At 46.5% G+C, this 9,007-nt stretch overlaps 1 protein-coding gene across 3 annotated transcripts in view; it reads left to right on the top strand.

Moving 5' to 3' along the window:
• Positions 1–9,007, top strand: part of robo1 (roundabout, axon guidance receptor, homolog 1 (Drosophila)) — a 368,608-nt gene that overhangs the window by 237,172 nt on the left and 122,429 nt on the right. The window lies entirely within an intron of this gene.

Here is a 9,007-nt window from a genome sequence, read left to right as displayed (position 1 = left end):
TGTTTGGGGGTGGGGGGTGGAGGTGATGTGGATTGTATGTGTGTGTTGTATGTGACTGTCTGTGTAAAAGAGAGAGTGAGTGCATGAATGTGTAAGTGTGAGTGTATATGAATGAGTGTGTGTGCGTGAGTGTATGAGTAAGTGAGTGTGTCTCTGTGTGTGCATGTGTATGTGAGCGAGTGTATGAGTGAGTGTGTCTGAGTGAGTATGTAAGTGAATGTGTGTGTGAGTAAGTGTGCGTGTGTGTTAGTGTGTGTCTGTGTGTTAGTGAGTGTGTGTGGGTGTGTGTGTGTATTTGGATGGTATTTCAACGTGCACGCCTTACTAATGTGCTGGTAATGTCATTCCTGTGGCTTGTCCATCTGCAGGAACAAAGGCAGACTGTGTGAAAGCATTGTGTCCACACCTGTGCCTTTTGATGTTGTCCTTGTCCTTCCCCTCCTCCTGGCCTGCTAATCGCTTGCCTGTTTACAAAGCACAGGCTGCCAAGAGCTTGTTTGAAGAGTTTCTACCTGACACCTGAAAACATCTCCTGCCCAAACATTAACAACCCAGCACTCACTTGTCTGAGGAATGCTACAAGTTTAATTTAACTTCAAATTCCCCCTCCCTGCTGCAAGATCAAATTAATAAAGTTTTCAAGCTGTGCTGGTGCTTGTGAGTTGAAAGGATTGCCTGAGCTTTTAACTGTTGCTGTTGACAGGCACTGATTACACAGCACTTTACACCAATGCAACAGCTCCCATCAAATAAAGGTGACTCACTGGTTCGGAGATAGCAGCTCAAGATGGGAAAGGCACTGAGCACTCTGAGCTGAGAGAGCCATGGTAATCAAAGAACTTGCATTGAGGTAGTGCCTTTCACAATATCAGGGATGCTCCTTCAAGTGCTTTTCAAACTATGGTTAATTGCAGGGAAATGCAGCAATCTCCCTCAGAAAGCAGCAAGACCAATAACTACACAACAGTCAGAATCGTAATAGAATAGGAGACCATTCAGTCCATCATCTCTGCACCTATCCTATCCCCTGGTGCCAATCTCTCGCCATTTCCCTGCACACCATTGCAATGCAAATAACCATCCAATGCCCCTCCTGAATGCATCTTGAAACTTGTCTCTGGGAAGATCTCTCTCTGTTTGACTTTGAAGGGATGAGCCATTGTCCACAAAGAGTTGTGGGCCTCTCTCTTCATCATAGAATCCCTACAGTGCAGAAAGAGGCCATTCAGCCCATCGAGTCCAGACCCGAGCTTCCAAAGAGCATCCCAAGCAGACCCACCGCCCCACCTTATCCCTGTAACCCTGCATGTGACGCATGGCCAATCCACCTTGACTACACATCCCTGGACACTAGGGGCAATTTCCCATGGTCAGTCCACCTCACTTGCACATCTTTGGACTGTGGTAGGAAATTGGAGCACCCAGAGGAAACCCACGCAGACATGGGAGAATGTGCAAACTCCACACAGTCACCTGAGGGTGGAATCGAACCCAGGTCCCTGGTGCTGTGTAGCAGCAATGCTAACCACAAACACAATTGGTTATTTTGAGGGCACCATTCTGTAGTTACCACGAAGGTCTCTCCTTCTCAATCTAAGTGTGGTGACCCTCAGGTTAAGCCAAAACCAGTTGTCTTTTTTCTGGTAAGAGAGCAGTCCAGTGTTGCCCTGACCATCCTTGCACATTCAGTGCCAAAGACTGTGAAAGACCACGTTGCTAAGTAGTCTTGCTTGTTCCCCCACCTTCCCCAACCCCACATTCAGAGAGAACTGTCAGGTGCTCAAGGGCTGGGAGAAACCTGGCCTCGGTTACGGCACAGCTAACACCCAAGAAAATTGAAAGGAAGACTTAATTTCAATCAGACTTAAGTCGTCCCTCTTGGAAATGTCCAAAAGCACTTTGACATACAATGAATTGCTTTGTCATGTTTGGAGGTGATTGTTCTCACGTTAGTGAATGTGATCCAACTAAATCCCACAGGCAGAGATAGGGCCAACAGCAGATTAACCTGCTTTAGGTGAAGGTTGGTTTGATAGACGGATTCTGGATGCTATTGGATATTCTGGGATGGGCTCTCATTTACACAGATTCAAAGGGAGATCAGCTGACGGGATATATTTAGCAGTTACACAGACCTGAAACACAAATAGAGAATATTGTTCAAACTCAGCAGGTCTGGCAGCATCTGTAAAGAGAGAAACAGAGTTAATCATTCAAGTCTGGGTGTGACTCTTCTCCAGAACCTGGATCTGAATGGAAAGAAAGAAAATTGGGAATATTCTGTATTTCCTCTCCATCTCCAGTAAGAATGCAAGCACCTCAGAAATTGGGATAGGATTATGCCATTCATCCCATTGAGCCTGCTGTAAAGTAGTGGCTGATATCATTATGGTCTGCACTCCACTTCCCTTCCTGCCCCCTACATAACTCTTGACATACCTCGGAATTAAAAATCTGTCCAACTCAGTCTCGAATATACAGGAACGTGTTGAATTGGAGGTGAAAGGGCTGAATGGCCTCTTCCTGTTCTGATTTGCTCTGTTTCTGTGTAACACAGGCCAATCAGCCCATTAATTGGCCTCCATCCCTCAATGACCCAGTCTCCACCACGCTGTCCAAGGAAGTAGAGCTGGGCATCCTCCTGTTCAATGTGAATATACTGTAAAGGAGAAAGCGGGGGGAAGATGTTGTACTTTGGTGAGGTGAAGTAGTCTGAAAAGTAGCATGGAGCATAAAGACCAGTACATACCGGTTGGGCTGAATGGCCCTTTCTGTGTTGTTAACCTCAAATAGTTACATGTCAATGTAGTGCTTTGTGGCCAGATACTATGAAAGCTGGTGAGTCGTGTTTGACCAGCACCCCTCAGGGAGAGAAACATTGGTCTCTCTACTCTGTACGCTATTACCCTGCAATATCATGTGGTTGACACTTCCTGCCTTTGAATTGATCATTGCAGGTTGTTTCACAGATGGCCGAGCAAAAATAGAGACTTTGTTTAGGGGAGCGGGTGCCATTGGCTGGGCCAGCATCTGTTACCCATCTCCAACTGCTCTGGAGAGACAGCAGTTTGAGTGCAGCTCTGTCAGCATTTAGCCTCTTCCCAGTCCATTCTGATATTTGGCATTTGAGATTCCCCCTTATGTGGACACTTGCAATGCTGTTAGGGAGGGATGTGTAGGACTTCGACCCACCGACACCGGAGAAAGAGCATCTCACAACAAAGGGTCACACATTTAGGACAGAGATGAGGAGAATCTTTTTTCTCTCAGAGGGTTGTGGGTCTGTGGAGTTCTTTACCACACAGGGGCTGGGTCATTAAATAATATTCAAAGTTGAGACAGATTTTTAATCAGTAAGCGAATTAAGGGTCGCAGGGAAAAGGCAGGAAAGTGAAGTTGAGGATAGTCAGACCAGCCATGATCTCATTGACCAGCCATGATCTCATTGAATGGCAGGGCTGATTCGATGGACTGAATGGCCTACCTCTGCCCCTGTATCTAATGGCTTCATTCTTCTGACCAGAATGAATAACTTCACACAACTCTGAATTGAACTTCACCTGCCACTTGCCTGCTCAATCTGCCTGTCTGTGTCCTCTTCACACCCAGCATATTCTCCTCACAGTCCATGGCGTGCTGGTCCATCTGCGGTCTTAGAATTCTGCTCTGCATATCAGAACCTGGCCCACTGTTATAGGCCAGGCATCAGGAACATCCACACATCAGCCGCAGGGGGACAATAGCACACACCCTCTTCCAATTCAAAGAGCAACCATTCTCTGTTTCCTGTCAATAGACAATAGGTGCAGGAGTAGGCCATTTGGCCCTTCGAGCCAGCAGCACCATTCATTATGATCATGGCTGATCATCCACAATCAGTATCCTGGTCCTGCCTTATCCCCATAACCCTTGATTCCACTATCCATCTCTTTCTGGAAAGTATCCAGAGACTTGGACTCCACAGCCTTCTGGGGCAGAGCATTCCATACACCCAACACTCTCTGGGTGAAGGAGTTTCTCCACAACTCTATTCTAAATGGCCTACCCCTTCTTGTCATTTAGTTAATTTCATCTCATCGCTGGCACTGTCCATTTCATTCCTTTGGATGTAAATTTCTTACCTGGCACTTCATCAAATGCCTTTTGGAAGTCAAAATACATCAACCACGTTATCCCCATCAAACCTTTCTGTTGCCTCATCTTAAAACTCAGCTAAGGTTTGTTAGCCCCTTGATCAAGGGACATGATGTAACATGGTTTGGTTTGAAGAGGTTCTCAGTATCAGTGAGACCTAACATCCACATAGGCCTCTCGCCTCATTGTTATAGCTGAGTATAAAGAGAATCAACGAATCTCTACAGTTCAGAAAGAGGCCATTCAGCCCATCAAGTGTGTACCGACCCATCAAACAGTATCCTGCATAGATCCACTGCATCTCTGTAAATCAAAGGAAATAATCCAAACAACATAAATGAAGACACCATAATTATCTCGTAACCAATTAGAAGGCAATGTGAATATTGTTTTCCCTATTCTGCGACTATCACAAGAGTCAGAGAGTCATAGAGATGTACAGCATGGAAACAGGCCCTTCGGTCCAACCCGTCCATGCTGACCAGATCAACCCAATCTAGTCCCACCTGCCAGCGCCCGGCCCATATCCCTCCAAACCCTTCCTATTCATTTACCCATTCAAATTCCTCTTAAATGTTGCAATTGTACCAGCCTCCACCACATCCTCTGGCAGCTCATTCCATACACGTACTACTCTCTGACCAATAAAGGAAAGCATACCAAATGCCTTCTTCACTATCCTACCTACCTGCAACTCCACTTTCAAGGAGCTATGAACCAACACTCCAAGGTCTCTTTGTTCATTGATCACAGAATAACCCACTCCACCCCATATTCCTTAATCTCACCTCCTCTCCATATCCCTCAATCCCACCTCCCCACCTTCTCTCCATATCCCTCAATCCCACATCCCCACTTCTCTCCATATCCCTCAATCCCACCCTCCTATCCCACAATCTCACCTCCCCTCCAACTCCCCATATCTCTCAATCCCACTTCCCCATATCCCTCAATCCCACCTCCCTATATCCCCCAATCCCACTTCCCTACCTTCTCCCTGTATCTCTCATTCTCACTTTCTCACTGTCTCCCTTTCGGTGACACGTTAAACCGAGGCCCTCGGTTGGGCAATCTCAAGCAGCAGAACGATCCTGCAGCTGCTATTTCAAGGAAGAATTGCTGAGTTCTCTCTTTGTGACTATATATTATCCCTCAGCCAAAGTCGATCTGTTACTGACGCGTGGTTGTTTCTGGGAGCTTGCTTTTGGTTGGGCCAGCATTACAGCATTCACTACACCTCAGAATCACTTCACTGGCAAGAAAATGCCTCGTGATGTCATGAGACTGTGAAAGGTGCTATATAAATGCAACTTGTTCCCTTTCGAGGGGCTTAAACAGCAACCAGAACAGGAAATGCCGCATTGCCTCCCAGTCAAGCGACAATTCGGGTTTTAAAATTCAAATCCTTGGTTTCAAATCCCTCTGTGGCCTCTCTCTCTCTCTCTCTCACACTGCAATCTCCTTCTATTCCACAAGCCTCTGAGATCTCTGTGCGCTTTCAGATTTGGCCTTTTGTGCATATCCGATTTTAATCAGTCCACAAGAAGCTGATTAAAGGTTAATGACTTGGGCCAATGCCACACACTGACAGATCTGTGCAGTGTTATCATATACAAGCACATGGGAGAACATTTAAACGTTTCAATAGAACGCCGAGTCACATTCCCATCCATCCATTCATACCTAATGACTGAAAATGGTTCATTGGGAATACAAGCAAGCTGCCAACTGTATTCAGGCAAGAAATGACTATGTTCAGAGAATTCTATCCCGTTGGAATGTGAGTTTATCTATTTAATTAAGGTTGTGCCCATTTCAATGAGTTGGCCCAAGCTCTCTCTAACTGCTGTCCATTCAATTAAACTCTCTTTATCAACCGGTTTAACATGGCTGGGTCAGTACGGAGCCTGTGAGAGACAGATGCAGAAATCTGATTACTTTGTGAGCACTGATAGTCCGAGGATGCACGCTCCAAGTTTAATTTCCACCTTCGCTTTTTAAAACAAATCTATGCACGGGATTGCTGGCTGGGCCCAGCATTTATTGCCCGTCCCAAATTGCCCCTTGAGAAGGTGGGGGTGAGTTGCCTTTTTGAACCACGCAAAACTGAGGACTGCAGATGCTGGAAACCAGAGTCTAGACTGAGTGGTGCTGGAAAAGCACAGCAAGTCTGGTAGCATCTGAGCAGCAGGAAAATTGACGTTTTGGGCAAAAGCCCTTCATCAGGAAATTAGGCTTTTGCCCGAAACATTGATTTTCCTGGTCCTCGGATGCTGCCTGACCTGCTGTGCTTTTCCAGCACCACTCTGATCTAAACACTGCCGTCTTGAACCGCTCCAGTCCACCTGCTGTGGGTTGACCCACAATGCCCTGAGGGAGGGAATTCCAGGATTTTGACCCAGCGACAGTGAAGGAACAATGATATAATTCCAAGTCAGGATGATGTGTGGCTTGGAGATGAATTATCTCGGCAACATTCTTGCTTTCTTTTAACCGGGGAGGGCAGGAAGAGAAAGCTTTTCATGGGAGGTCTCGCAATCTGATTGGGTCCTCGTCTCAGCTCTAAACTAACTGCAGCAACAATTCACATTCCTTCCAGGACAGTGTTGCAACATTCCACAAACTATTTCTCAGTCTGGGAGCTCAAGCAAACAGGCAGCAGGGAGCTAGGTTAGGAGAGGTGGGATGGGACCTACAACAACTACTTACATTTGTATAGCCTGTTGAAAGAGATTTAAGGAAAGAATTCCAGAGCTTAGCAGTCCAGGCAGCTGAAGGCATGACCACCAATGATTAAAATCAAGGATGCTCAAGAGGTTAGATTCAGCTGAGTGCAGAGGTGTTTGAGGATTGTGGAGTCGAGGAGCATGCCAAGATAGGGAATGCTGAGTCAATGGAGAGAGGTTTGTAAAACACAGATGAGAATTTGAAAACTGAGGTGTTGCTGGACCAGAGGTCAGAGGCTGAAAAAAATGCATCTGCTGGAATCCAAGCAGGAGGCTGGGAGTACACAGCAAGGCAGGCAGCATCAGGAGGCGGAGAAGTCAATGTTTCGGGACTGGGGGTGGATGTAAGGCGACAGTAACAGGGAGTAATGGGTGTGCGAGACTTGGTATGCATTTGGACAGGGAGTGTAGTTTTGGATGAGTTTGGGTTTATAGACAATGCTATACAAGTTAATAACTGAAGTACATCATTCAACCCTTCAAGCTTGCTTTACCACTCGAGAATATCGTTTTGAATTCTGCACTCCCATCTGTACTGATGGCTTTCAGTTCACCTGCCAGATGCAGTCTGTGTGGCTCAGCCTGAGAAACGTTCGATGGCCCTACACCCAGCGTTTTCTGAGGGAGAGTCAGACAACCCTCTGAGACAAAATACTTCTCCTCATCTCTATCCTAAAAAAGAAACTCCTGGTTTTCAAAGATGTGTAATGACCAGTCAGGAATGCATTGGTATGGTCACGTCTGGAGGGAATAAAAGCATAAGTGAAGGTTTCAGCAGTTGATGAGGTTACCAATGTAATTGGGCTGTTAGTCAGTATAGATCAATGTATGTGGCACACATTGAGAGGTTAAAGAAATTCTTGCATTGTAACAGCAATCACAATTTAAGTAAGCATTTCATGATCTGTTTTGGATTGGACTGAAATTAGGAAAAATATAAAACCGTAAGATGTAGGAGCCAATTTAGGCCATTCGGCCCATCGAGTCTGCTGTACCTTTCAATCATTGTTTCTCAACCCCATTCTCCTGCCTCCTCCCTGTAACCCCGACCCCCTCACTAATCAAGAACCTCTCTGTCTTAAATACACTCAATTACTTGGTCTCCACAGCCCTCTGTGGCAATGAGTTCTGCAGATTCCCCACCCCCCCCGGCTGAAGAAATTCCTCCTCTTCTAAGTTCTAAAGGGTTGTCCCTTCACTCTGAGGCTGTGCCCTCGGGTCCTAGTCTCTCCTACTGGTGGAAACATCTTCTCCACGTCCACTCAGTCCAGGCCTCTCAGGATTCTATAAGTTTCAATCAGATCCCCCTCATCCTTCTAAACTCCATCGAGTACAGACCCAGAGTCTTCATCCCATCCTCATATGACAAGCCCTTCATTACCGGGATCATTCTTGTGAATCTCCCATAGACCCTTCCAAGGCCAGCACATCCTTCCTTCAATACGGGGCCCAAAACTGCTCACAATATTCCAAATATTCTGCCCAGAGCTGTATATAATCTCAGCAGTACATCCTTGTTGTTGTATTTTTTGGTGCTATGGAAATGCAAGCCTCTCCTGATGGTTACCTCTCGGGCCATATCAATAGTGACATGAGAGATGGTGACAGCTGAGGAAGCTGAGGAGCCCCTTGTCTGAGGCCTTAGCTTCCTCCCCTACCCAATGCCCTGTCCACAACACAACCATCCTTCCCTTACCTCAATGCCTTATCTTGGCTCATGCGCAAACCGATTACCCACCCCTATTACTCCTGACTGAATACCTTACCCATGACCCCTGACCTCTCCCCAACCCGCACCCATCTCCAACAATAACATCATCTCCTTCTATAATCCCCCAAACCATCGCAAGGACTGATGCTCCCATTGCCAATTCAAACTCTGCCTCTATCTCCAACTTAAGCCCCATACTGAACTCTCCCTAACACCAACCTAAACCCTCTGTCTCCTCCCATAATTACCTGAAAATACCCAAAAAATCCACCAAACATGTAACCCAAAGCCTTGTCCACATCCCTACCCAGACTCTCTTCTGCTCCTATCCTGACTGCTCCCATGGTGCCCTGGGCCCAGGTCCTACAATGTTTCTCCAAAATACCTCCATGACCCAACCCAGAGCACCCACCCCACTCCCCCACCCCTGCTACCC

The sequence above is a fragment of the Chiloscyllium plagiosum genome, chromosome 12 (genome assembly GCF_004010195.1).
Source record: "Chiloscyllium plagiosum isolate BGI_BamShark_2017 chromosome 12, ASM401019v2, whole genome shotgun sequence".
NCBI classification, from domain to species: domain Eukaryota; kingdom Metazoa; phylum Chordata; class Chondrichthyes; order Orectolobiformes; family Hemiscylliidae; genus Chiloscyllium; species Chiloscyllium plagiosum.
This window is presented reverse-complemented; position numbering and strand designations above follow the sequence as displayed.